Source organism: Narcine bancroftii, chromosome 8 (genome assembly GCF_036971445.1).
Source record: "Narcine bancroftii isolate sNarBan1 chromosome 8, sNarBan1.hap1, whole genome shotgun sequence".
Classification (NCBI taxonomy): domain Eukaryota; kingdom Metazoa; phylum Chordata; class Chondrichthyes; order Torpediniformes; family Narcinidae; genus Narcine; species Narcine bancroftii.
In genome coordinates this window covers 5,114,329-5,138,022 of record NC_091476.1, presented here as the reverse complement: position 1 = coordinate 5,138,022, position 23,694 = coordinate 5,114,329, and the positions used below count along the sequence as shown (strand labels likewise).

The 23,694-nt window shown below is 42.1% G+C and overlaps 1 protein-coding gene across 12 annotated transcripts in view; it reads right to left on the bottom strand.

Annotated features, from left to right (window-relative positions):
• eda2r (ectodysplasin A2 receptor) overlaps positions 1-23,694 on the bottom strand; it is a 678,182-nt gene that overhangs the window by 44,577 nt on the left and 609,911 nt on the right. Inside the window, exon 23 of one of the 12 annotated variants that reach the window (XR_011342802.1) lies at positions 1,909-2,030. The exons of the other annotated variants lie outside the window; for them this stretch is intronic. The gene's annotated coding sequence lies outside the window, so the exon portion shown is untranslated. Of the gene's footprint in view, positions 1-1,908; positions 2,031-23,694 lie in introns of those variants that run through there. 12 annotated transcript variants of the gene reach the window in all.

Sequence of the window (23,694 nt, the reverse complement as noted above, 5' to 3'; positions counted from 1 at the left end):
CATCTTTCTGCCAGCTACTTTAATTAGTCTCACATTTCCCAGACAATGGTGTGGATTTTACATTCTAAGTAAAATCCCCTTGGAGAGTTACGGTTCAATATGCTTGCAATGTACTTTCACTCAGCGTATAGCTAGTGAAATCTTTTTTCTTTAAAAATATTTTTATTGCGTTTAACATAATAATCCTATATATATTGTACTAATATAACAAGGGAATATCATAACATATGCATATCAAATACAGGTAATTAATGTAAATGAACTTTACAACAAATTTCATTCATAATTGTTAATTTGACATTATGAATATAAACCACTCGAGTTACATTAATCCATGCTCATTGTACCTTGGTGTAATGTATAAGTAATTGTTATGATCTAGGACAGTCATAATTAAACTATATATGATCAACTTATCTAATAAAAAGAGAAAAAAGAAAAAAACCTGAAGCTAATACTAATCTAACCCCTGCCTCTAATCAATGTTACTTAATAGAATTTAAAAAATATGAAAATAGATAAAGTAGTGACCCTCAGAGGACAGATGGAACATCGCGGGAGCATCCAGATGATCTAAAGCAGCTGATCGTGATAGTATTCTGTGAATGGGCCCCATCTCCCTTCAAACTGAAACTTTCTATCTTTAATATTGTATCTAATTTTCTCTGAACTTTGATATGTCATTATAGTGTATAACCACTGTACATGAGTCGGTGAAAGTTCATCTTTCCATTTCATTAAAACCCCTTGTCTGGCTGTCAACGTGCTCAAAGCTAATATTTTCCCCTGTGATACCGACAAAAGTATACCAGGTTCACAAGAAAAAACAAAACAGGGCCATTAAAGGGCACAGATCTATTTTAATCTTAAAAACGATGATAAAGATTGAAAGTCTCCCAAAATCTTCCTAAATTGGGACAATCTCAAAACATATGAATCAATGAGGCTTCAAAAATTTTGCACTTTTCACATAGCGGCTCAACATCTGCATAAAAATGAGATAATTTAAGTTTGGATATATATATATATATATTCTATGGACCACCTTAAATTGTAATTAACAATGCCTTGCACAAAACGAGGAATCATTGATCAAACCAAGAGTGGAACACCAATCCTCATCTGAGAATGTTATTTTGAGATCACGGTCTCAATCATTTTTAATTCCAGCCAATGAAGCTGATCTGAAATCCAATAAATCCACCATGAACAAACAGTAAGTCAAAAAATAGATTAAGGATATTTGAATCATGTAGTTTAGACTGAACAAAATGCCTACATTCTCAATGAAATCCACTTGGAGAGTTACAGTTAGATATATTTGCACCATACGTTCGCCCAGTGTATAGCTCGTGAAATCCACTCAACATGTAGAATAAATTCTGCCCCCATCTTCTCTAGTTATAGAATTAATTATTATTGACTTTATTGCAGGTGGAAACACATTTTTGTCATGTTCCCAATCATATAAGCAAACAAGGAGAAGCTGGAGGAACTCAGCAGATCAGGAAGCATCCTTGGATTGAACTGGTCAGAAAACATTTTGGGTCAGATCCTTTATTCTACCCATGGATGTTACTTGACCCATCCTCCAGCTTCTCATTGTCTTTCAATTGTCTTGCCTGGAATATGCCCCGAGCTAGAACTGCATTCAAGGACTTTGGGCATCTTTATGAACTCTCACACTGAATATGTTTACAGCATGGAGAACTGCTATCTTCTTTCTTCTCGTCCACATACATCCAGGAGAATCATTTAAACCTGCAGAGAAAGTGCATTGTCTTTTTATAATCTCACTTCCTGTCACCATGCAGGGGAACTGACAGCTGGAATCAAACAAGGTCAGCACAGTGTGGCGCGATCCATTACCACTCGCAGACATGAAGCAAGAAGTCAAAAGCTTTATTGATCAGAAGACCCAGACATGCCTCTACATGCTGCTGGCTACAGGAAGCAGGCCAGCACGCCCAGCCCAGTGAGGAAATGGCCCACAGTACCATGTTCCACCACACACCGGGAGTCAGTCAGATCTGGCAGAGAAGGATGAGGAAATGTGGGAATTAGGTTTGTGTAAAACAACTAAATGAGACCATTCAGTTCAATTTCCAAATCGAAAGTTGGAAAATACATTCATCGGTTTTTAATGAAAGGAAATGCTACCTGTCTGCAGAAGGTTAAGCAGGCTCTGCAGAAAGTTCTTTGACCTTGAAATATCAGTTAACATTCTAATTTTTAATTGAAATGTTGGGATACAGCACCATAACAGGCACATTCCATCCACGACACCGTGCAGCCCAAATACCCCAATTAACCTACAACCCCTGGTATGTTTTGCATTGTGGGAGGAAACCAGAGCTCTTGGAGGAAACCCACGCAGACACGGGGAGAACGTACAAACTCCTTTCAGATACTGCCAGATTTGGAGCCCGGTCGCTGGTCCTGTAATGGCAATGCACTAACTGCTCCACGAACCGGGCTGCCCCTCACCATGCTTCCTCACCGATGCTGTCTCATATCCTGGGTGACCAGCATTTCCTGATATAGTTCAGAACTTTCCAAAATTTCCAGGGTATTTTTGCATTTTAGGTACTCAATGTGTTTGGAGTAACATTGCCTCTCCACTGATAGATACTATCTGACCTGCATTCTCCAGCATTTTCTGATTTTCGTCGTGATCAGTATTTGACTTTGAAATTTGTTACTCTAATTGATGACCAAAAACTGAATCATTCATGCAAATTTAGCTGGTGTGGCAATGTGTCATTGCTTAGTGAAGGCTCAAGGCGACACTGGATGACATTACCGTCTTCTGTGTGAATGGGATATTCCTCTGCACCCAGTCAGTCATTCCTTTGCCAGTTAGGTCTTAATGTCAATGTATGCAAAAGTACATGACAAAGCCATGCATCACATTTTCCATTGACTCGCACTGATGCCTCTACCACAGAAACATCATTTATTCAAATTTATGAAAATTTCATTTGATACCGTTTTTAATTTAAATTTTAAACTTTTTTTTCAATTTTATTTTAAACATGGCCAATTTCAATTCTAGCCATTTAAATCGGTGATGTCCAATTACACCCAAATCAACCTACAACCCTCTACATTGTGGATATGGGAGGAAACTGGACCACCCAGAGGAAACCCACAAAGATACAGGGAGGATGTAACAGACAGCATTGGTTTCAAACCTGGGTCGCTGGCGCTGTATTAGATACGCTTACTGTGCTAGATAAACCATCATGGCTCAAATTTGAGTTTCATTCAAATGATCCTCTTCCAAAAGAAAACAGGAACAATACACTCTCTACCTTCTGACCTTCTATCTCTACACTGGGGAGACTGGCTGCAGACTGGGAGATCGTTTCATTGAGCATCTTTGCCCTGTCTGCCTCAACAGCAAGGACCTTCCAGTAGCCAACCATTTTAATTCCACACACCACTAGCACACTGACATGCCTGACCATGGCCTCATCCACTGCAAATGGAGGCGACCTGCAACTTAAAAGAACAACACGTTATATTGTGTCTTGGCAGTCTCCAACTGGATGGCATTCATATCAACCTCCAATTTCCATTAACCCCCTTCCCTACAGTCTCCCTTCCTCCAGCTCCCCACCCACTTCTCTTCCTTAACCCTGTCTTCTCCCTCCATCACTTCGCAGCTCCTTTCTCTTCTACCCTTCCACCTGTATCTGCCTGTTGCCTCTTGCCTGTGAGCATATGTTCCTCCCCCTTCCTCTCCTCTTCGCCCACCTTTCTATTCTGGCATCTGCCTGCTTTTTGACATTCCTATAGGCTCAGGCCTGAAATATCGAATGCCTTTTACATCCTGCAGATGCTGCCTGGCTGCTGGGTTTCTCCACTACTTGTGTGTCCTGCCTTTCAGGAAGGCAAGCCCTGTTTCAACTTACTCTTCATACGCAAGATATTGTAAACCAGGGCGTCATCTGATGTAGGGATGTTATCACTTGTGGCTCCACTAATATCTAACATCACCAGAGTAGACAATCTCATCACTGTCACGTTGCCTTTCGTTGGCAGCTTACCACTTTCATGCTGGCTGCTCCATCTACTTTATACCAGTGACTATACAACAATAAATTCCATTGGCTACAGTACAGATAGAAGAATGTAAAATAACTGCAGAAATCCATCTCTCATTTCATGTGGAACAAAGCAAGACTTGCTATTGAGATCAGGTAACACATGTATTCGATCAAATTTCAAACTTAATATTTATTGTCAGAATACATACATCACATACAACCCCAAGATTCTTTCTCGTGCAGCCCAAGCAGAATTTCTCCTTATGGGTAGTGCAAAAAAACTGTACTCAAGAAAAGATAAGTACACAAAAGAGAGGAATGTAAACAAGAAGGAAACGCAAACAACTGCACAACACAGAAAATAAATATTCAGTAATAAATAATGTGGCAAAGTAAGAGTCCTTAAAGGAGTCCCTGAGTCTTTTGTTTAAGAGTCTGATGGTGGTGAGAGTCTTGTGGCACCCATAGCTTTTTCCTGATGGCCCCAGCGTGAACAGAGCATGTGCTGGGTGGTGTGGATCTTTGATGACTGCAGCTGGTCACTGACAGCAACATTCCCTGTATATGGGCGACTGGGTGCACTGAGTATACATACTACTGATGCCATGGAGCAATTACAATCAAGGGCTGTGCTAATGCTCTGTACCAGAGTCATTTAATACTCCCTGTTGCTTGGTTACTAGGAGCCAATAATGGTACCTGGGTTTGCCTCATTTGCTTCAAGCCTATCATTCATAGCCAGGGTATTGGAATTGAACTGATGATGCTCAGCTTAGCTCTCAGTGAACCATATGGGGCCAGGTCACATTGAATGTCGCTGCCTGTTCCAATCACGTCTCAAATGATTTTTTTTCCATTTGAACAATTGGACTTCTGAGATATGCACCGATGAAAGGATTTCTGGAATTACTAAGTACCAAACAAAGCCATATATATGTCACACCATGCAGTTACTTGATCCTATCTTCAGTCCTGTAGCACAGAATGCACTTACTGGGATTGTCCACTACACTGGGAATTTTTCTCTCAATCCCACATTGTTGAGACGTGGTCCAAGCTCAAATATCCCACAAGGCCCTTTCAAACTGCTGTACAAGATGGGGTTAACCTGGCAATTTGCCCAGTTAGCATCCCAGTTTTGCGGCTGTTAGAAAGTGTCCAACTCGGTCAACCCTGTCGGAATCCAACCAGCTCTTCGACCTACCTCAGAGGCAGTCAGGGAACCCAGTTAAACTTACCCAAGTCATGTCCACAGGTGATTTGAAAATGAAAATGGCCGACCCGCTTATTCCAGTGACGTCAGCACTTGCATGCGTGCGTCACCAGGCAGCTGGCATCCAAACATCCGGCGGTACCTCCAGTGAATACATGATGCGTCATTGCAGGGGTGGGATCCCCTTAAATCGCCAGGTTGCTTCCTGCACCTTTGCCCCAGTAATCACACCTGGGTCCTAGGAGGGCTACCCAGATGCTGCTGTTCAAAAGAGGCTACTGATTTCATAAGGAGGTCTGGACACCACTTTCTGCCGTGATATTGAATTTAAAAATTCACAGAAAATATAGTAAAAGCAAAGTAACCAGATTAATCATGACCAAAAGTTCTAGGTAACCACATATAACTAGATAATAATTACAGCACGGAAACAGGCCAATTTGGCCCTTCTAGTCCGCACTGATCCGAGTACCCTCCTCTAATCCCACTTACCAGCACTCTGCCCATATCCCTCCAACCCCCTCCCATCCATATACTCATGCAACTCTTCCTTAAATGACAAAATTGACCCTGCCTCCACCACCTTTCCCGGAAGCCCATTCCACACAATAACCACTCTCTGAGTAAAGTTCCCCCTCATGTTACTCCTAAACCTTTGCTCGTCAACTCTCAACCCATGACCTCTTGTATCCATCTCTCCTACTCTCATTGGGAAAAGCCTTTCCACATCAGCTCTATCTATCCCTCTCATTATCTTAAACACCTCTATCAAATCCCCTCTCAGCCTTCTGCGTTCCAAGGAATAAAGACCTAATTTGCTCAATCTTTCCAGATGCTGAAACCCAGGCAACATTTTTGTAAATCTTCTCTGCACTCTCTCTATCTTGTTCCTCTAAATCAGTGACCAGAACTGCACACAGTACTCTAAATTTGGACTATTTAAAGATTTCCATTCAGACTCCTGCTGTAAATCTTTTGTTTTCACTTTCTTTTGGATGGAAATTAAATCTACAATGTTAATAATTTTTAAATGTCTCTTTCTGTCACAGATACAGTTCCTCCACTGTCACTCACAACCCAATCAATGTCTGAGGCCTAATCCTGATCTTGACGGTCCAGGATTGGGGATGGGGGCACAAGTATGTATGTGCTGCTGACTGCGTGAGATTTGCCAATGGGAACCAGATATTGGAGCTGAGATTAAAAAGGGTGCTGAGGGCAAGAAGGTCTCCTGAAGGGCCTTGAGTGCTTCCTGATCATGGCGGAGGCTTGTTCCTGGAGCTCGGCTTGCCAATGGATGGAGCAGGAGCCTGTGCAGCTGCACCCTGTAGGAGCACTGGAGGCTATTACACGGACACTCTGTGTCTCTGAAGGGCCTCTCATTTGCGACTCTTCCTTTCATACTTTAAGGGGCTCCGGGCGACACTAATGGGTGTTCTTTGTCTGCCTTTTGTGTAATATTACATGTTCTGCACTATTACATGACAACAAAGGAATTGTGATATTGATCTTGATAAGATCTGACCCAGGAAAGTGCAAGCAGGCAAGGACCACAGGTAATGGTTCCAGACCAGCTGGGCCCAGAATGAACAGGCACAATATTCGTTAGGTATGTCTGAATGCCCGAAAGGCTGGAATCAAGCAAAGGTCACCTCCACTTTGTGTAAGGCATGCCTCCATTACTTCTTCACATTGTGAGTGAGTTTATATTCTGCTCATGTTAGCACTTACCAGCCAGCATGTTGAGAGTTGTCACAGTTAATGTATCTGCAATTTAGTGCCAGGGAGGTTGAATTTGTGTGCTGATCAACCAAAAATTAATTCAGACCTTTCTTGCAGTAATTGTAGGATGTTTTGTCTTTGTCAACCCTTCCTTTTGGAAGTATGATGCATAATATTTCATCAGATTGTGTCATAATTGGGCTCATAAAAGAACCAGACAATAATATTCTCACTTTCTAAATAACTATCTGACTTCATGAATTGGTGTCTTTTTAATTAGGTCTTGGATACTTCCAGCAAGACATGCCTGCTGTGTCGGCAATTCAGGGACAGTGATGGTACTTGAGGCATGGCATGCCCACTCTGTGTGTGTGTGTGGGTGTGTGTGTGTGAGAGAGAGAGAGAGAGAGAGAGAGAGAGAGAGAGAGAGAGCACTTAGCCTGAGACCAGGACATGAACAGTGAGATTACATTTCCATTTCTAGGTATTTCCATCCCATTGAGAACTTGCTACTTAGAAATTCCACTCATAGATCCTTTAGGTTTGTTTGCAATTCCTCCCACAGCACATTAGTCTGCAGATAGACATCAACATTCAGAACATGCAGTGTGTTTAAACAATTACTTCTTTAATCGAACAGATCCTTATTTCTGCAAATAACTGATGGTTAAATAAAAATGTTTTATGACAAACAGTTGATAATCTTTCTGTGAGAGTAAATCACTGCCTAACACTAATACCAAATTACCCATGATGAATTTTCATGATGTTCTCCTTCTTTCTAAGTCCTTATGTATCAATTCATTCAAGATTTAATCACAATGTTTGGAGTTACCACCTTCCCCCCACCCCCCCCATTTTCAAACTGGAACACAATAAAATTGCATGAGAAAAGAAAGTTGCTCCCTCTCAATTTATCCAGCAAGATCCAGAATTTCAATATTCTTCAGTTCATTATATTTCAATGCATAGAGATGATGCCCCAATCGAATGTATGCTGAAACACTCCTGTGCTTGGCCTGGGCATCAAACTGCATCCCCCATGTAAGCTCAGGAAAATAATGAAAAACATAGTCCAAGGATCACGGGGAAGCCACTGAAGACTGAGATGAGGAGGAACTTCTTCACTCAGATGGTTGTAAACTCATGGAACTCCCTACCACAGAAAGCTGCTGAGGCCAATTTGTTGGATAGATTCAAAAGGAAGATGGATATGGCCCTTATCACCAAAAGGAATTAAAGGATAGAGTAAATTGAAGCAGGCTTTCCCACAGATGTTGGGTGTGACTGGAAACTAGAGAATATGGGTTAAGGGTGAAATGTAAGATGATCAGGGGACCATTAGGCAGGTCATCTTCACGTAGAGCACACATGTCAAACTCTGGCCCGCGGGCCAGATATAATTATATTTGGCCCGCAAGATCATTTCAAAAATGTATTAGAGGTGGCCCGCCCTGCAGCGAGAGCCGATGCTGTTTTTTGGTAATGTCACCCCCACCATCCTCCCCCTTCATTGCACATCCTTCCCCACTGTAACACGAGAAATTGTAACACGAGAAGTCTGTCGATGTCATCAGCCGGCAAGCCACTTGGAAGGCTCCCCGCACAACCAGTCACTTCTCCCACCTGTCGAGCGGTGCGGCGGATGGGCGAGCGCCTGTGATTTCCTGTCGGCGCGACGGGCATGGCAGGCTGCGCACGGCCCCCGGGCAGCGCGAGCCCCGTGCGACTGGCACCGGATGGCCCTTTCACAGCGCGAGCGCACTTCTCCCGGTCACCACGGCCTTCAGCGCTTGCACCCATGCGAACCCCAGAGACGGCTGGTTCGGCCCTGCACGTGAAGAGAGAGATGGCGGCTGTCCGCAAAGGCTGATCGGCAGCGCGCTGGGCCTGAGTGGGTGGGTAAGCAGGGGTGGGCAGAGGGTGTAGGTGAGGAGTAATGGGCAGGGGAAGTTATGGTGGTGTGAGGGGCAGTTAGAGGGAGGGATGAGTAGAAGGAGGGGTGGATAGGGAAGAGGTAAAAGGGGAGGGGCAGGGCGAGTAGGGGAGGGGTGATTAGAGGGTGAAAGACGGGTAGAGGGAGGAACAGGTTGAGGGGAGAGGCAGTAGAGGGGCGTGTATAGGATGGGGTGGGTAGAGGCAGAGCGAGTGGAGTGAGGGGTGAGTAGAGGTTGGGCAAAGGACTGGTCAGGTAGAGGGATGGTGGGTCGAGGGTGAATAGAGGCCTAGAGCCTGAGGAGTGAGCAGGAAATGCTGAGTCCTGATGCAGGCCAAAATGGACACAGCCTGTGAATGCTGACTACATCTCCACAGGGACCAAATAGGTTTTCCTCAGGTCAAGCAAAGGGTGAACTTGAGCTACCTACTCCTGACCTGTAACATTATCCTCTTAAAGTTATATCCTAAAGTTTAACATTACATATGTTGAAAGAAGAGAAAACATGCAGATGTTGTTGAAAATTTGCAATAAATATTTAGTTCGGCCCTCGACTTAGTCCAAGTTTTTAATTTTGGCCCTCCGTGAATTTGAGTTTGACACCCCTGACGCAGAGAGTGGTGGGAGTGAGGAACGAGCTACAGTTGTGAATACAGGCTCTATTGTAAGCAAAACCTGGACAGATACATGGATGTGAGGGGTATGGAGGGATGTGGTCTGGCATGGTCAATGGGACTATGCAGAACAATGGTTTGTCATGGATTAGATTGGCTAAAGGGTCTGTTTCTGTGCTGTAGTGTCCTATGGTTCCATGGATCAAGGGGTATGGAGAGAAAGTAGGAATAGGGATGCTGAAGCTGTATGAGCAGCCATGGACATACTAAATGATGGGGCAGGCTCAAGGGGCCGAATGGTCTACTCATGCACCTATGAATCTATGAGCATGTATCTCACAAGCTTAGAGTATCTTTCATGCAAAAAGAAAGTGTTAAAACAGGCCCTATGGACCATACTAAACTCAGCATAGCTGATAATAATCAGGGAAGAGAGTGGATTTCTTAGCATACATCTACAGGTGGATATATTGCAGCGACATACACCATGGTTGCCATAGACACAAAAGAGACCAGTGTGCAGAGGAAAAGAGAGCTCCTGGATTTTTTGAAAGAGACACATCGAAGTACTCGTTGGTGTTTTGGAGCAGGTCGCATGGGGCAGTAAATTTTGAAGCCACTTCATGCAGTCTGGTTGTAATTCCTGCAGTCAAGAGGGGTCTGTATTCCAAATCAATACAAGAAAGTGCCTGCACCCTAACTTCTTTCTCTCATTTTCACATAACTCATTTCAACCAGGAGGTGAAGGAAAAGTTTGTTCATTGTGACAATTAAATCAAACTGAAGTTGCAAGTACAGGTATTGATCCTTGGGATCCTTGGGACCAGACACTTCTCAGTATTCAGATTATAGAATTAAATGGCGGCGGTACAGATTCACGCAAAACATAAGCCCTTTTTATGGAGTGATGCCTCACTGAACCCGGTTCAATGAGCAATAGCCGTCTTCATTACCCATACTCCCCCACGCAGATGGATCCACTCTTGGAAACGCAGAGCGGTTCCAGCTGCATGGGGGGTTGTGGGAAACGAAGACGGCCATTGATCCCACGTTTAAAACAAAAAAGGAATCACCCTGCTGGGCTCCAGCGCACCCCGCTGGTCTGCCTCCTTCCAGCCCGGATCAGCTGCTCCCTCCATGCTCGCCACCCAAGTTAAGTCCTCTCCTCACTCTCTCCCAGCTCGCCGCCCAAGCCTCATTCTCTTCTCGTTCACTCCCCACTCACCCACCCGAGCCACACCGCTGCTCTCTCCCCGCTCACCCAACCAAGCTCGCTGCTACTCTCTACCCACTCGCCTTTATGAGCCACGTTCTCTCCTCGCTCTCTCTCTAGAACTGAAAATATAGGGTACGTGCAGTTTTTAGACATTTCCAGAATCACAGATAAAGTGATAACGGCCTGCTATTATGTTAGGATTCATTTGGGGTTCAGAAGGAAATGAGTCCAGACACAGGGAATGAATAACTAAAGGATTTATTACCACAGAAACAAACAGGGTGCCTACCCCAGCCACACAGTGGCAGATCAGGAGTAATTAAACAGCACAAAACAAAGTAATTAGCAGTTGGAATTAAACCCAGCAGCAGGTATGCAATCGGAAACAGTTCCAGGACAGGAGGGGGCAATGCAACGGGCTTCCGACCCCGGAATACACCCGTAGGGAAAGGGGATTCCAACTATGGAGGTTACCTTACACGTGGGCTACCTACATGGGTATACCCGCTCCTGTACCCACTGATAATTGGAAGCACAGCTACAATACCGGTCAATATCAGCTGTGTCTACAGCGATACCCTGGTTAGCTTAAGGGGTTTCTAGTCCTTTATATGACTCCATGAAGTGCTGCAGTTTCTAACTTCCCCTGTTCAGCAGGGGCTGTGAGGTATGGAGCTGGCCAATGGGAGTGTGTGCTCTGGCTGATTGGCAGGCTGGAGAGGCTGGGTGGTGCCTCGATGTTGATGGAAAGCTGGATGTGGCTTCAAACATAACAGTAAATGGTTACTGTCAATGTAACTGCTGCATAGAGAAGTACCTCTACAATGACTCACGATCATTCGTTGTGATTCATGTTTAAATCATAAATAATAATGACCCACCGTTCTTTAAATAATAATTACCTTTATATTTAATGATCACAATCCAATGTTTAGTCACCTGGTGAGGAGTGTAGCACCCCAACCTAATGCAAAGCTGGAGAAGGCCAAAACTTCAATGTGACCTCATCAATCCTAATCCCTTACTTGTCATCTTGCAACTTTATTTCAGTCCCACAGCTCTATCAATTTCCATTTATTTATTTTGTGGCTTTCCTAGCTAGGAATGACTTTAGCCAATTAACCTCCCAGCCTATCCTTGAGCTATCAGGGGACAGCTGAAACCTCACACCGACCTGAGGTTGGCGTCAATCCCCAGTCACTGGAGCAGCAAGCCAGGAGCACTCACGAATGTGCTACCACCTTCATAAAATTACCTAGACTCTATGGTGGGATTTGAACTCCCATCATGGCATCATTAACTGTAAGTTAGACATACAGTTAAGTAACAGGCCCTTTCAGCCCACACTGCCCAAATACATTGGTGCAATCAATTAACCGACTAAGCCCACATATCTTTGGAGTATAGGAGGAAACTAGGGAACCCAGAGAAAACCTAAATAGATACAGGGAGAGCATGCAAATTCCTTCTGGGCAGTGCTGCATTCAAACCCACTGGCACTGTAATAGCATTGTGCTAACCACTTCACTAACTCTGCCACCTTAGGAGGCCCCAGTAATCTAACGACAAGTGAGGGGTAGAGATAGATATCATCACTGGTGGACATAGCTAGGTATTGTTTCCTAAGCCCAAATAAACCCAGAAATGCTCTTCAGATAAACCGAAAAAAGGTATATTTCATTTGCTTTTCTGTCATTTACAAATTTATAATGTCAAGTGTCCATGAAAATATGTCGCACTGCCATTTTATCCTCCCACCAGCAGTGGAACAGAATAGTCCAGTTGGCTATTAAATACAGGAGTAGCCCATTCAACCCACAACCCAGTCTTGCCATTCCTTGGGGGTCTTGGTGAATCATGCTCCTAATCCAGGCATTTGAGAATTTATATCCTACAGTATTCTTGGCTACTAAAAATGTACCAAATTCAGATGTAAACTAATTAGCTCATCCAGCATTTGAAGGAGGGATTAGAAATGTCGATCTCAGAAATAGGACCTTCAGTCCACTAAGTTCACGCCAACCATCAAGTACCCATTTTTACACTAATCTTACCCTAACCCAGTGGTTCTCAACCTTTTTCTTTCCACTCACATTCCACTTTAAGTAACCCCTATGTCATTGATGCCCTGTGATTAGTAAGGGATTGCTTAAAGTGGGATGTGGGTGGAAAGAAAAAGGTAAAAAAACTACTGTTTTAATCATACTTCATTGACTCGTTATGTGCATGGTTTCATAGCTCCAAAGGAAATGGGCCAATTTTTCTCCAGCAAAAAATTTCAGTAACAATTGGATCTAGAGCAATGATTCTCAGCCTTACCTTCCCACTCACATATCACCTTAAGCCATCCCTTACTAATCAGAGAGCACCAATGGCATAGGGAATTCTTAAAGTCGTACATGAGTGGAAAGAAAAAGGTTGAGAACCAATGCCCTAAATTTTTCCTATGTACCGGTCTAATTTATTTTTAAACATTACAATTTTACTCACCTCGAACACAGCCTCTGGTAGCTCATTCCATATAATCACAATGTTCTGAAATGAAGAAGGTGCCCCCGTCCCCCAGGACTTTATTTAATTTTTTTCCTTCTCATCTTAACTCAATGACTTTAAGTTTTTGATTCCTTTGGAAGAATGTGATGACGATTTATCTTATCTCTGCACCTTACGATTTTATAAATTTCTACAGGCCCTCCTTCTACCTCCTCTGCACCAGGGAGAAAGTTCCCAGCCTATCCAGCATCAAACTCCCCAGAAGTGATAAAATTCTCCAAAATTTTTTCTGAACACTGTTCCGCTTAATGATACCTTTCCTCATTGGTTGGCCAGACTGTCTTGACTAATCAAGCCAATTGTGCTAAATGCCTTCTTCACCATCTATGTCACCATTTTTACGTTACTATGTGCCTGTACGTCTAAGTTTCTGTTTTCCTTCAACTCCTCAACATTGTCTGAGTTAAATTCCAACTGTCCTTCCTTGGCTCATGTCCAACTTCATCAAGTTCATCCAAGTTCACGTAAGGAAACCAACTTGATTTTCTACTGCCTATTTCATTCTTCCTGCACTCTGTTTACAAATATCTGAAGTGAGATAGATCCATCTTGATCAAATGGAGACTCTGGCCTGAATGTTCTGGAAGAATACTGGAATTGTTTGCATTCCCCATCTACGTTCCAGGAAGTTCAAGACGCCTCCAAAAATGTGCCTGAATGGATATTTAACCGTGTTTTTGTAACTCTGCAGTTTAGCAGGCCAAGTGAAAATGTCTCCAATGCTGAGAAATCTGACCGCTGAGCCATCCTGATCAACACTTGGCACAGGAACATAAATTCTCATAACTGGTATCAAGAAATGGCTATGTGGAGCCATGTAAGTAATTTTAAATAAACTTACTGAGTGTTTGTAATAGGATTTGAACGCTACGGCTCACAACCAAAGTCAACAACATTACTTCATCTTCTGAATCATGATGGCGAAGTGCTCTCAGAACCTTGATATCAGAGGGATCTTAAGATGTAGCGCTTTGAGACAATGGTTTGGCTACCTAACATTAATAGGACACAGTTTTTCTAATGCTCTGCATCTCTATCACTTCCAATGTATGATAAACCTTTCAAGTCAGTTTCCTTCTGATGGATAATAGGTCTACAAGTAATTGAAATAGGCTTATTACAGAAATGCAAATAGATTCCACACTAGAGATTCAGTGGAAGGGGATATCAGAGAAATGTTTTATTTGAATCAAATTGAAATCATTGTTTATATCATGTTAAGTGCAGTTCCCATCTATGAAGGGTTTTGCATCAGTTTCTTTATACCACTTTAAAAACGTTTCCAACTTTATGACCCATTAAGATGCATTGTAATTATTTTGTGTTCAAAATAAATAACTTTATTCTCTGCCTTTATCATTGAATTGGAAGTCCATTGATTTATAAATATTACTATCAATGGCACTCATTCCCCCTTGCACGTATGTCATAGCTCTTGGATCTTCATTTTCCCGATAGCATATAATTTCCCATTTTCAAACTGTTGCCCAGCAGATAAGTGGACTTTGTGACCGTTGCTGCACTATTCAGAATGTTACTAGAATCGAAGGGAAAAGATGAAGATCCAAAAGAATCTCATTTCCGTTCAGCCTTCAACCCCTTGCTCTCTCCAGGAGTATGGATTTTCAGTAACAGAATCAATTCCTTTCTAAAAGCCATGATTGAATCTGCACCCACAAGCTTACTGACAATGCACTCCCATGTCAATCACTTGACAAATTAGACCGAGAGAGATACTGAGCCAAACAGCACAGAACAAGCCCTTTGACTCAACTCATCCACGACAAGCAAACTGGCATTCTGGACTCGTTCAACTTGCTTGCATTTGGTCCATATCTTTCTGAACCCTTGCAATCCACACATCTGCCAAATTGTTTTTTGAATGTTCAAATTATACCACCAAATTAATTGAAAAGTTTTCCCATGCTGTCTTTAATTCTTTTTATTGATAATGTATAAGAATTCATTACATAGATAAAGATGTACAGGATTGGCCAAATCAGGGAGGTGGGGGTGAAGAAAGGCAATGCACATTTAAGGGGTGGGGGCCATGGAATGAAATCATCAATATTTTTTACGTAATCGGTAGGAGAGAAGGATGGAAGAAACCAACTAAATGACTGCCTCACAGGGAAGGGGGCCCATAAACTTTCAGCACAGTCCAAAAAGGTTGAGAATGGCTGATTATAATATAGCCTGATCTTTGCCAGATTAAGGCTCATCATTTCTGATGACCTTAGATCCAAAGTACAACGGTAAGGCATTCTAGAAAATATGCTCAGAATGCATTTCATTCAGGATTATTCTTCATGCCTTCAAGCCAGGAAAATCTGAGTTTGCTGAAGCCTGCTGCTCTTCATTGTGATATTGACATCAGATGAGGCACATAAATTGGGAGTTTGCACTGCAACCTGACAAATACCAAAAATCAGAAGGCTGATATTGGATGTCTGAACCAAAGAAACTGGAAAAACTCAGTAGATTAGGGAGTGTCTGTGGAAAGAGAAAGAGTTCATATTTCAGGTCCAAGAACTGATGAGGATTCATTACTGCTGCAACAACATGGATGTCACACTCAGGAATCTCAGCTGCAGCCAAAACAATGAGAGCCCTTTCAATTGGCATCCGAACCTGCTTGTTAAATGTTCTGTTCTTTTGTGGTTTCTTGTGGCAACTCTCCAAGGCTTCTTTAGATGGTACCTTTTATTCATAGATCTTCAAAGCACAGAGAAGGCATTGTAGCCAGAAAGTGGCTTACATTTCCTTTTGCAAAAGCAAGTCAATGTGGACATAAAATGTCATCCTTGAATGAAAAAGGCCTATAAGATTTAGCAGAGTTGGAACGGAATCATAATGCAAATTTTAAATTCGAGAATAAGCTTCTAATTTCATTTGATGATGAATTGTTTTTTCATTTAAAATCCATTGAAAATATTTCATGAAAATTTCCTGGTAAAATGAGTCAGTATCCTTGCAATTGTGAAAATTAGGACAAAAATGCTAAATTTACTTCATTAAATCTCTTGTTTACCAAAGATAATGATGATGAGACAGTAGCAAGTAATATATTGACACCAATTGCACTGGCTGCAGTGATTTGTGATTATTTGTTAATAGTTCTAGCAAATAAATAAAAAAGTAAACAGTCATAAAAATCAAATAAGTGAACCAATTAGAAGCAACCATGCCGTACTTGCTCAAAACGTCAGGGACATTTGTGTTTTGTATTTCCTGTTTCCAACAGTCACAGTAAACGGTTTTGAAATATGTGGCTTATAATAATAAACCTGGGAATGACTGTTTTCTTTAATGGGAAACATTGTCACACACATTTCAATATTTTGCATTTAGAGCATTTCAAAAAATTTCATAATAATTCAGGCTCAAAATCACGATGTCTGGTGATTTTGAAATTATGGTAGTATTTATATATTTGATATTTAAGTATTTCATCAAAATGTGAATTTTATGTTGAATTTTAATAGAAACACGTTGCCCAATTTGATCTCTACGCGACATAAATTAAGATATTCATAATACTTGGCTTCTGATGTTCCCCATGAGAAAGATATTTATTGGATGGTTTCCCATTTAATACTCAAATGATTCATTGCTCATAAACTGGATGCACTTTGCAAAGCTCCCAATCTGCAAGATGAAGATAATGTATGAAATTATCATTTTAAACCCTGGTCACGTGGAGCAGCTTTTAAAAATATCAAGCAGAACACAGTATAAGCCCAGAACCGTATGGACAACTGTATTACTTACAGAAATAATTCATTGGCGTTCAGATTCAAAATATTCCAAAACAACAAGATTGGGTTGATCATAAATTCTATATGTTCTGTGAATTAGTCTTGTATCACATTCTTTGAAATAGGTTGTTTAAAATTGTATTTAAAGTAAAATTGTTTCCCTTTTCTTAAAAGTTTGTTGTCCTCTTAAAAATCCCAATTAGTGAGGAAAGGTTTGGCGCATTACATTTCCCAGAGGTACATTGAAAAACTCTACTGCACAGCACCTATTGTCTGGTTGCTATGGATACAGATCTTAGGTTCCAAGAATTGTTTTAGGATGGAAAAGAAATCTATTGAGCCCATCAACTCCTGGTTCCTCATTATCAATGTTTTCGGACAGCCCTGAGCCTTGAAAATGATCTTCTCAAAGCTTTTTGCTTAAAATTTATTTGCAAATATAGAAATAATAATCAAAGTTAGTTTTTATTGTGCTTTATTATTTCTATCTGCACTGAAGAGGCAGCAAAGAACGAGTATTGGTAGATTGTTGGCAAGGATAACAGGGCAAGTAGAAATTCTTCCCTTAAGGAAATTAATGAAACATATGGTCTTTTACAATAATCCAGAAGTTTCACAGTGGCCGATGCTGATATATGTTTTGTATATAATTACTTACAGTTAAAATCTCCCAAGCCAATGGGCTATATCTCTGATAGCTGCTTAGTAATACAAGCACTAGTCTTGTCTGAATATTTATAGTACATGCTGCATTTACTCTAGTGTAAAACGTATTGCAAAGAAAACAATCAATAACTGTGTGGTGCACTGTCAGTCTGAAGCAAACACACAAAACCTAAAGACTGTACAACAGGCTTTATTCGACATAAACTTCCACAGAGCCAGCTGTGAGGAGAGCTGCTGTAAACTCCGCGAGTGTCTTCGAAGGGCCGGCTCGGGCTTATAATCCCAGAGGGTGATTGAAACCCGACTGGGTGGGACTAGGTCTATTCTGGTCGGCTGATTGACAGCCGGCCAGGTGTTGTCCCCATGCTCTTCTGCAGGTACTGAGGTTTCCCCCTGCAGTAGGCCAGTGGTGTACCACCACAAACTGCAAGTGTGAAGAGTGGGCAGATTTGTATAGCATTCAACACCACACATCTGACTGATGACTGAGCTCCTAAACTGCCCAGATGGTAAGGACCTTGCAAGACCACTTTTCCAATGGTTGTCAAGGTCATAGCAACATTGAGTTTCCGTACAAACAGTGGTTTTGTCTGGAACATTGTGGCCAGGCAAACACAGTGATGGGTGATTAGCAAAGCTTAATCAAAAATTAGGAGTGTAAACAAACATAACTTCATATCTCATCCATATCTGCATGGGAAAGATCATAGATCCAAGAAAGGAAAATAAATGCCAGTCTCTGGCGCAGGAAAACAAGAGGCAGAATGAACATTTAGGTTTGTTCAGTCATGGGCTCCACACAATGGGAACAGAATTTAGAGTAATGGAGTTACAAAAACAGGTCTATTAGCACATCCGACCTTGCTGATGAAGTTGTTATCTGAGCTAGTCCCACTTGTCTGCATTTGGACAACATGCTTCAAAAGCTTCTTTACTATACCTATCTGAGCACTGTCTAAAAGTGGTCATTGTTCCTACCTCTACCCCTTCCTCTGGCAGCTCATTCCATAAATCCACATCCATCAGGTCTCTTTTAAGTCCTTCCCCTCTCACCTTAAAGCTATGCCCTCTAGCTTTAGATTCCCCTACCCTGAACAAAAAATTATGACAATTTACCTTATTTATGCCCTTCATATTTTACATGTCTATGAGGTCACTGCAGCCTCACAGGTTCCAGGATTGAAAATGTCCCACCTCACCCAATCTCTCCTGAGAATCAACCTCTCCAGCCCAGTAATTCACTACAAACTGGTTGGCTTCCATTTCTTGAATATGTGACCATCTGCCATGGAGCGTGCGGGGTGCCCATGGAGCGTGCGGGGTGCCCATGGAGCGTGCGGGGTGCCCATGGAGCGTGCGGGGTGCCCATGGAGCGTGCGGGGTGCCCATGGAGCGTGCGGGGTGCCCATGGAGCGTGCGGGGTGCCCATGGAGCGTGCGGGGTATCCAGGCATCTCCATATGCAAAATGCTTTCATTTTGTAGCAATCCACAGAGCTTTTCGTGTTGGCTGCTCCACAGGAAAGCAAAGAGGGGCAAAACCTTACACTTAAGCCACATGGATTTTTGCTTTGGTGCACAACACAGTTCACACTTACATGTATTGACATGTAGACTGACTCTCCCAATAATGATCTTCTGTGCAGACTTCTCCAGAAAGTTCTGCAGTACTTAAAAGATTTTTCTGAGCCAACTGTGAGCCATACAAAAACACAATGCTGGAGAAACTCAGTAGGTCAAACAACAAAATGTATATAGCAAAAATAAAGACACAGAACTAATGTCTCATCAAAGTATGAGCAAAATGTCGGCAGGTACCCGAATGAAATGGTGGGGGGGGGGGGGGGCAGGGGGAGGAGCACAGTCCCAGAGGCTGGAGGTGATAGGTGGATAAGAGAGAGAAAGCACACCAGCAAACAAAGGGAGAGGGGAATAGCTCTGTGAATGGAGAGGGAAGGGGGTGGAAGAGAGAGGAATGGGGAGCAGGCCAGCAGAATCTGGAGAAGTCAACGTTAATGCTATCTGGTGGGAAATCGTCCAAATAAAAAATTAGGTGTTGCTGCTCCAATTTATGGGTAGTCTAGTTGGACAGTACATGAGGTCATGAACAGGTCATGAGGCCATGGGCAGACATGTCAGAGGGGTGCAGAATTGAAATGGTTGGCCACTGGGAGATCCCTGTCATTGATGCGGACAAAGAGAAGATGCTCAGCTAAGCCAAGTCTCTGTTTTCTATTGGTTAGGGGTTCTCATCGCTTCATTACAAAAAGGATGTGGAAGCAATGGAGACGGTGCAGAGGAGATTTACCAGGATAATGCTTGGATTGGAGAACGCATCTTGTGAAGCAAGGTTATCAGAGCAGGGGTTTTTTGCGTTGGAGTGAAGAAGGGTGCGAGGTGACTGATTAGAGGTCCACTAGATTATTAGAGGCACAGTTAAGGTAGACAGTCAGCACCTTTTTGTCGGGCAGGAGTAGCAAGCACCAGAGGACAACTGTGTAAAGTAGGGGAGGAAAGTTTAGGGGAGACATCAAGGATAAGTTTTTTTTCCACACAGATAGTAGTGGGTGCCTCAAGAACATGCCAGGACTGGTGGTGCAGGCTGGTACAATGAGGACATTTACAAGACTCTTTGACCACCATATGGATGCAAGAAAAATAGAGAGTTATGGGTGAGAGGTCGGGAACGTTTAGATTGTGGAGTAGGTTTATCTAGGTCAGCACAACATGGTGGGCCAAAGGGCCTGTACTGTACTGTAATGGTCTATGTTCTATTAGCTTCTTCCACTCTGTTCTCTCATTGGATTCACAGGGAGCACCTCTGGGGTTTACTTTCTACCTTGTTCACTGCAGAGCCTTCAATGTAGAAATGCAAAAACATGGAAGTTGCTTCCACTTTTCTTTTGCCCAAATTACATTCAACGCTACCCTCCAACAAACTTCTATTACCAAACTATATTTAGCTTTTCAGAGATACATGATATATTTCAGTACTGCATGCGGAATAAATTTAGTACACATAAACATGGAATTCATTCCACCTCCAACTCCAGCTCCACAAAGATACCTCAGTTTAAAAGCTCATTTAATTCTTAATAGATACTACATCCATGTAGCTTATATAAACCATGCATTCTGGTTCCATATTTTCAAATAGGAGCATATTATGTAGCCTTGTGGCCAAAACTGAATGTCGCTCTGTCATTGTGCTGCAATGACTACAGTATATAAAAAAGGTAAAATAAAAAACCATTCACAAGTACAGAGAGCCACAAAGTGAATTACAATTAAACATCATTTAAGTGTAGTCAATCTTGCAATGTATGAAGCACAACAGCCAACCTTACTCAGTGAATTTCTTCCAGCAAATGATCATTTATCTGGACTGACATCCAAATATTATTCAGAATAAAAGCACAAGAGACCATAGATGCTGGAATCTGAGGCAAAATAAGCAAAATGCAGAATGAGCTCAAGGAGAACTAACATTTCATCCAAAAGACAGCACCTTCAACAGTTCACCTCCCTCACAAAACTGTGTCCTCAGTTCTCGAATGGCTCTGAAACATGAGCAATGAGATGTCATTGATAAAATAAAACAGGTGCAAGAAAATATTGATGGAGCATGTAGTTAACTCTATGTATGTCAATAGGAAAGATAGCAACATTTGAATGAGTACAGAGAAGATTTACTAGGATAAAATTTAAAATTTAGACATACGTCACAGGCCCTTTGACCCTACTAGTATATGCCGAAGTAACAGGCCATTTCATCCCATGTGTCCATGCCACCCAATTTACACCCAATTAACCTCCTTGTCTGGTATATTTTGAATGGTGGGAGGAAACCAGAGTCCCCGGGGAAAGCCCATGTAGACATGGGGAGAACGTACAAACTCATAACAGAGTGGGGTTTGAATCCCGGTTCCAAACGCTAGCGCTGTAAAGACATTGCGCTAACCACTATGCAACTGCGCTGGCCCTTGTCATGCCGGAACTTCCTTAACTGAGATACAGGGAAAGGTTAAACAGGTGAGGACTTTATTCCCTAGAGTGTCGAAGAATGAGGGGAAATTTGATAGAGGTATTTAAAATTATGTGGGGTATGGACAGAGTTAATGCAAGTAGGCTTTTTCTTCTGAGCTAAGTTGAGATACAAACCAGAGGACATGGGTTAAGGGTGAAAGGAGGAGGTTTAGAGATAACATTAGAGAAAACTTCTTCACACAGAATGTAGTGGGAGTGTGGAACGAGCTGCGAGCTGAAGTGGTGAATGTGGGCTCAATTTTCATATTTAAGAAAAATTCGGACCGGTACATGGATAGGAGGGGTACAGACGGATGTGGATTGGGTGCAGGGCAATGGGACGAGGCAGAATAATATTTCGGCATATACTAGTAGGGTCAAAGGGCCTGTTTTCGTGCTGTAATGGTCTATGTGTTGTGTGTAAAAGAGAACTGCATTTCCCACAGTTGGCTGGAACTCAGAAGTGGTTTATAACAGGAGTTGCAGGCGTTATTGCTGGAAGTCATTTGAAGCAGCTCAAGTAAAATAAAGTTGGCTAAGTATTAAATCCACATAAAGTCGTTCTTCTTGAAAGAACAAGCACAACATGGCGTCAGAAGTGTCTAAGTGAGTAAGAGAAGACAATAGTTCGTAAGCACAGATAAGTCCTCCCACACTGATGCAATTTACCAGCAATCTAGAAGAAAATTTGGAATATTTCAAACAGCGATTCAACATTTATTTAGTAGCTGATGGAATGGGAATGGGAAAATAGAAAGCATCTCTATTTCTCCACATAATGGGTAACGAGGCCTTGACATCTATAACAATTTTCAAACTGATGAGACAGCGTTCATGTTGGACACTATAATGACAAAATTTGAGGAGTATTTTGTTCCAAGTAAAAATGTCACGATTGAGAGATTCAAGTTTTCCTCTTGTGACTAGAAACAAAGTATGAGCTTTAACCAATACTTAGCTGAGTTTCACCTACTGAAGAAGTGCTGTGAATTTGGAGATATGATAAATTCACTCATTAACGACAGAATAGTTTGCAATATTCCAGATAATAGGCATAGAGACTCTGGAAAAGGCTGTGAATGTGCGTAGGGCAGCAGAGTCCACATGAGCGCAAGCTAAGAAGCTGCACAAGGTAGACCCAACGGTTAAGGAACCACTGGTTTTAATAAACTCAACCCATTTCAGTGAAATTACTGGGAAGGAAATTATAATTAACTCACTCAGGTTCTTATTCACAATGTTCTGCAGTGAATTAAGAAACATGACCAATTTCATGTAATAACTGTTCAATTTATTTATCTTGTTCTGTTGAGCACCTTTGCTCTGTCTGCTGCAACAGTAAAGACCACCCAGTGGCCAACAGTTTTGATTTCATGCACCATACCAACCCCAGAATGTCTGTCTATAGCCTCATGGACTGCCACCCACAAACTGAAGGAACAGTACCTTTTATTCCAATAAAATGGGCTGAAAAATGGCAGATGGAATTTAATGTGAGGTTTTGCATTTTGGAAGAGAAACCCCACTTCCCCGTTCCTTTCAACATTCTCTCTCTTTCTCGCTCCTCATCCAGCGAGCTCGGAGACAATCTGCCTTTTCCAGCTCCCACCTCTCTCCCCGTGTTCACCAGCACCATCATCCCAGAGGGTTAGGGTACACAGGAAGGCTCTGCATTTAATTGATCGCATCCCATTCAAATAGAAAGAGTTGCCAATAATTTCAACTATTTAAACCTCGATATTATTGAATAAAATCACACATTTCAAATCATTTTATAATGAAAATCCACTCTGGAGATGTCGATGAAAATTTCAGCCAAATCCCCAGTGTCAAAACAACCCATTCTTGATTAAAGTTATTTTAAAGTTTGAATTACAATAATAGGGTTTGGCCCACCACCGGACTCCAGGGTGCAGGAGGCCGAGGGGACAGGGGAGGAT